The sequence below is a fragment of the Chlorocebus sabaeus genome, chromosome 26, assembly GCF_047675955.1.
Source record: "Chlorocebus sabaeus isolate Y175 chromosome 26, mChlSab1.0.hap1, whole genome shotgun sequence".
Taxonomy (NCBI): domain Eukaryota; kingdom Metazoa; phylum Chordata; class Mammalia; order Primates; family Cercopithecidae; genus Chlorocebus; species Chlorocebus sabaeus.
The window spans coordinates 54,039,033-54,045,134 of record NC_132929.1 but is presented as its reverse complement, the minus strand read 5'-3'; the positions used below and the strand labels follow the sequence as shown (position 1 = coordinate 54,045,134).

General features: G+C 48.9%; 1 long non-coding RNA gene across 4 annotated transcripts; it reads left to right on the top strand.

The window, feature by feature from the left end:
• Positions 1-3,004: 3,004 nt before the first annotated feature.
• Positions 3,005-6,100, top strand: LOC103245262 (uncharacterized). 4 transcript variants are annotated; one of them, XR_012091569.1, is made up of 4 exons: positions 3,005-3,246; positions 4,793-5,413; positions 5,714-5,833; positions 5,932-6,100. It is a non-coding gene; the product is annotated as an uncharacterized lncRNA (long non-coding RNA). The 4 variants fall into 4 exon arrangements; XR_012091570.1 differs by having other exon boundaries at positions 3,005-5,116; positions 5,304-5,413; XR_012091571.1 differs by having other exon boundaries at positions 3,005-5,148; positions 5,304-5,413.
• Positions 6,101-6,102: the final 2 nt, after the last annotated feature.

The window sequence follows — 6,102 nt, the reverse complement described above, 5'->3', positions numbered from 1 at the left end:
TTTGAGTACACATGGGGTTTGACATGTTGTCCAGGCTGGTGTCAAACTCCTGGCCTCAAGTGATCCCGCCACTTCGGCCTCCCAAAGTGCTGGGATTACAGTCGTGGGCCACTGCACCCAGCCTGAAGTATAATTTTCATAATATGAAAAGTTTGACTTTCACACAAATAATGAAGGAATATGTATAAGATATTTTCTTTAATTTACAAGGGAGTCAGCAACACGGTGAAGCTAGTTCGAGGAGTGTTTTGAGAGACAGTGTCTGCAGTGTTCCAGGAAGGGCATTCCGAAATGCATTCTGAAATAGAGACAAAACTTGTTAATATCCTAAAGGGAGGTTGAGCGTGGTGGCTCATGCCTGTAATCCCAGCACTTAGGGAGGCCGAGATGGGAGGATCACCTGAGGTCAGGAGTTCAAGATCAGCCTGGCCAACATGGTGAAACCCTGTCTCTACTAAAAATACAAAAATTAGCCAGGTGCGGTAGTGGGTGCCTGTAGTCCCAGCTACTCACGAGGTTGAGGCAGTAGAATCGCTTGAACACGGAAGGCAGACACCGCAGTGAGCCGAGATCATGCCACTGCATTGCAGCCTGGGTGATAGAGTAAGATTCTGTCTCAAAAAAAAAAAAAAAAAAAAAAAAATCATATTGGGAAATAAAACTGTCCTCTTTGGGAGTTATCTTTCCTACTGGACAGAAATCTGTAAGTTAACTTATATACATATTCTCCAGTATATTCATGACATATTCTCTAGTATATTTCCCTACACTAGCGGTTTTCAAAGCATGGTCTCTAATTGGAAGCACAAGCGTCACCTGGGAACATAGACATGCAATGCTCAGGCCCCACCTCAGTCCTACCGAGTTAGAAACTCTGGTGTGGGGCCCAGCAGCTGGTTTCACAAGCCCTGCAGGTGATGATGATACACTCTAATGTGTGAGAGCTAAGGCTCTAAATGTCAAATAATCTTTAATTATAAAATAAGTATCTATGAAAAATGCTACAGTATGACATTAAAAGGGCACACCACCCACCTTTAACTTTATTTCTAAATTTAAATATTTTGTCTGTCTGATGTTAAATTTGCTGTTTTGGTTTTCAAATACTAAGACAGTTTTCATCTGTTCCTAATTTTCTCTTTTTAAATAAAAAGTGGTTTTCCAAATCTATCCATTTTTCTCTTCTTTAAGCTATTGATAGGATGAAACTAAAGTTGAGCCATTCTTCTGTGTTTTGTTTTGTTTTGTTTTTTCATACAGAGTCTCACTCTGTCGCCCAGGCTGGAATGTAGTGGTGTGATCTTGGCTTACTGCAATCTCCACCTCCCAGGTTCAAGTGATTCTTGTGCCTCAGTCTACTGAGTAGCTGGGATTTACAGGCACCCGGCACCACGCCCTGCTTTTTTTCTTTTTTTTTTTAGAAGACAGAGATTTTGCCATTGGCCAGGGTGGTATCCCACTCCTGACCTCAGGTAATCTGCCTGCCTCAGCCTCCCAAAGTGCTAGGATTATAGGCATGAGCCACTGCGCCCAGCTTTTTTCTTTCTTTTTTTTTTTTTTTTTTCTTTTTGACATGGTCTCATTCTGTTGCTCAGGCTAGATGGAGTACAGTGGTGCCATCATGGCTCACTGCAGCCTCCACCTCCCAGGCTCAAGAGATCCTTTGACCTCAGCCTCTTAGGTAGCTGCGACGACATGTGTGCACCAGCACAAGTGGCTCATTTTTTGTAGAGACTAGGGTCTCCCTATATTGCCCAACTAGGTCCAGAATTCCCGGGCTTAAGTAATTCACCGGCCTTGGCCTCCCAAAATGCTATGATTACAGGTCTTATGTTCTTAAAATTTTTCTTTGACATGGTATAGGATAGTCTAGTAACTTGACATATTGTTGTTTTCAACAGGCTAGTGCTTATGATTTGTAAAATAACTCTTCAGAAATGAGCTCAATTTTACCATGATTGGGACACTTTCCATTTCTTTCCATTCTATAGAGCAGTTTACTTGTCATGAGTTTTGTCTTTCGAAAACCTGAAAGCCTGCAACAATCTAAACAGCTGCACCTGGTGCATGGGATAGGCATGGAATTGAGGAGAGAGCTCAAACTACAGTCAGCCCTCTGTATCCTCAGGTTCTGGATCCCTGGATTTTACCAACTGTGCATCAAAAATATTTGGAAAAAGTAAAACAATAAAAACAAACATTTATAAATACTTCATAACAGGTATTTACAAAGCATTTATGTTGTATTAGGTTTTATAGTAATCTAGAGATGATTTAAAATCTACAGACAGATGTGTATAGGTTATTTGCAAATACTATGCCATATTATCTCAGGGACTTGAGCATCGGTGAATTTTGGTATCTCTGGAGTCTTGGAACCGATATCCTGAGGTTACTAAGGGATGACTCTATTCAATTTCTTCTCTGGTTATTAGTCTATTCTCTAATGTATTTTTGTTGTTGTTTTGTCTTTTTGTTTTTGCCTCTTCAAGTCAATGTCAGAAACTTAGTTGTTCTACACTACCCATTAGCTCAAAGCTACCAGTAAGCTGACTACCACTGCAATCTAAGCAACCGATTTTTTCCCCATCAGATTGGCAATAATTAAGAATCTATTGATGTTGAAACTTTAGGGAGTTTTCCTGAGCATGTTAATTATGACAGCCCTTTTTGTTAGGCACCTAGACGATTCATCAAAATGAAATAAAATACCCATGCACTTGAAGAAGTTATCTGGTTATTTCGTTATGTGGGTGCTGGTTATGTGAAGTTTACAGTTGATGAAAACTTATTAAGCTTTGTATTTATAATAGGTACAATGTCCTGTATGTGTAGTAGATTTCAATAGTTTTAAAAATGTCTTTTGCCACAGCCCGCAGCTGTGTATAATGTTAATCGCTTAACAGCGGAAAACATGGCAATGACCTGAATCTCCCCGGCTCCCAGGATCCTGCCCACTTAAGTTAAACAAATAAAATAACTCCCACTGTCAGTTAAACTGGCGGTGGGCGCTGGTTTTTTTCCAGGGAAGGATTCTGGGAGACCAGGAGGAGGCGCCAGCTTTTCGCCCGGCACCTCCAGTGGGCTGCGGTCCCCTCTCAGCCTCACTGGAGCAGCCCCCGCCCTCCCAGAGTCCGTTAGTCCAAGTCACGTCATCGTGGAATCAGCTGACCCCACGCGACTGGAAAAAGAAATTCCGGGACCTGGCTTCCAGGCGCGCTGATGAGGCACCAGGGGTGAAGCAAGGCATGGGCTGCTGGAGCGGGAATTCGGGGCGCCAGTGGCTCTGGAAACGGGGGGAGGTTGTCTGCCCTGGCCTCTCCGCAAACACAGTGTGTGCGAGCGTGGGGGCTGTGGGCGTGGTAGAGAGAAGTCCACCGCCATCTGGCTCCCGAGAAGGGGGCGGGGGCGTGGGGGGCGGGTAAGACAGAGCAGGCCGGCCAGCTCAGAGTCCCGGTGCTTCCCTGGCTGAAGCACCATCCATCCATCCTTCCATCCATCCCTGCGTTCCAAGCACCTAGTCTCTACCATGAAGTGTGCTAGGCGCTGGGAGGACTTGAGCTGCCGAGGGAAGGGGAAATCGGAGGCTTGAATTGGCAGTCATAGTTAAGGCTCCAGGGGCGGAGACCTAACTGCGCCTTTTGTGTACCTTAAAGGCGGATGGCAGGAGCTGGCTGGCCTAAATACAGTTTGTGTACCAGGGTTGGGAGGCAAGCGTGGGAGGCGTGTGTCTTCAGACAGGGAACAGCACGTGCAGAGACCAAGTTAGAGAGAGCATGGCTCCCCAGGAATGAATGCATTTCCCATAGCTGGGAGAGTACCATCTGGAGGTTAGGGAAAGATGAGGTTGCATAAGTAAAGATCAAATCTTCCTGGCTCTTGGATCACCACAATCAAGATAATGAACATATCCACCCGCCCCCAAAATTTCCTTGTGTGAGGGGCTATTTTAGGAAGTATGATCAAGAAGAGCCGGCCTGGCGGGGTGCAGTGGCTCACGCCTGTAATCCCAGCACTTCGGGAGGCTAAGGTGTGTGGATGACCTGAGGTCAGGAGTTCGAGATCAGCATGGCCAACGTGGTGAAACCCTGTCTCTACTAAAAATACAAAAAAACCGGGTGTGATGGTGTGTGCCTGTAGTCCCAGCTACTTGGGAGGCTGAGGCAGGAGAATTGCTTGAACCCGGGAGGCAGATGTTGCAGTGAGTCAAGATTGTGCCATTGCACTCCAGCCTGGGAAACAGAGCAGGACTCCGTCTTAAGAAAAAAAAAAAAAAAAAAAAAAAAAAAAGGGCTGGTCTGATGAGGGGTCACTTGAGCAGAGAGTGGAATGAAATAAAGGATAGCAAGCCACACAGTGCGCAGCAGGAAAGGATGGTGGGAGCAAAACTGGTGTCCCTGAGCAGCAGCAGGGAAGCCAGAGCGGCTGGACTTGTGTGAGTATGGGGAAGAGGGGAGAGAGGTCACTCCTCTCTGTGAGGCACAGGACTTTGTTTTATTCCCTGCTGTATCCAAGTGCTTAGAGTGGGAAGTAGCACAGAGAAGTCGCTCAATTGATGTTTGCTGAGCAGACGAATGCCTGGAGTAGACCTCAGAGCAGGGTTTGGTGGCAGGGTGGGTCCGGGAGAGAGTTCACTCCACACCCTGGTGATAGGGGAGAACAAGAGGCCAGAGGGTATCCATCTATGATGGGGACCAGGGGTCCCTGCTGGGCAGCAGTATGGGAGACACACGGATACGGGCCACACCTCAGCCCTCCCTCCAGCCTGATTACCTGCCTCCCTCCCTTGCAGAGGTTCCAGTTCTGTGGTGATCTGGACTGTCCCGACTGGGTCCTGGCAGAGAGCAGCAGCTGGCTAAGATGGTTGAGTGCACAGGGTCTAGTCTGGGTGGAGGAGGGGCGCTGGGCTGGGGATTTTGGGTGTAGATGATGGTGAGGTTTCTCTAAGGTTAGGGCCTCAGTGCTCTCAGCCTGTGCTACCATGCTTTGTGACCGTGATCAGCGGCTGGCCTGCTCTGAGCCAGTCCCCAGGAAGGAGGGGTGAGGTTCGCCAGCCTGGCTGCTGTAAGGACTTCCCTTCCAGTCCTCTGTGAAGTTGCAGCTGCTCTGCAGCCAGGTACTAAAGAGCTTCTGGGACAGGGGATTGATGTGAGTACAAGACCCGGCACCCCATTGTCTCATGCCCTTGTGACCCCCAGTTCCCTGAAGCTCTGCACTAGGCCCGGGGAGATGGGTGACCCAGCTTTGAAACCTCTCTGGGCGCCTCCCATACTTCTTTCCAGCCTGTCTGTTCCTTATTGCAGGATCCATGCTAGTGGTGAGGGGCTGGTGAATAGGGTACTGGCACCCTCTGAAGGTCTCCTTTCCCCATAGTATGAGCAGATCCTGAAGCTCACAGCTGATGTCAAGTTTGGTGAGTACCCCGCTGAGTCCACAGGCCCCAGGCAACCCTGGGACTTCAGCCTGGTGCCTGGTACAGAGGGGCCCTCACCCCTCCCTGCAGCATCCTTAACTTACCGTCCCTAGTGGAGGAGCATGAGGGAAAGAAAGACATTGACAGTCCCACCTTCCTGTCCTCTGCCAGCTTCTGGTGGAGCAGGAGCAGTGCCTGTGGCTTCAGGAGGCCTGGGAGCTTTGAGCTGAAGTTAATAGGGCAACTGGGAGGTGGCTGGGGCCACAGTGACACCCCCTGTCCCACTCACGTGTCCATCAGAGTCAGGCGATGTGAAGGCCACAGTAGCAGTGCTGAGTTTCATCCTCTCCAGTGCGGCCAAGCACAGTGTCGATGGCGGATCCTTGGCCAGTGAACTGCAGCAGCTGGGGCTGCCCAAAGGTATGGGTTGTGGGTGGGCAGCTGGGCAGCCTTTGTGGGCCAAGGGCTGCTGCCAAGGCCCTGTGACCCTGAGGCGTACTCTGCCTTGTCTGGGCCAGGAACCCAAGCCCAACCCCGACCTGCTACCTCTAGAGCTACTCCATTCTACCCCCAGAGCACACGGCCGGCTTGTGCCGCTGTTATGAGGAGAAGCAAAGCCCCTTGCAGAAGCACTTGTGGATCTGCAGCCTACGCAGCAAGTATGAGGCCAGCCAGGGTCCAGGCTCATT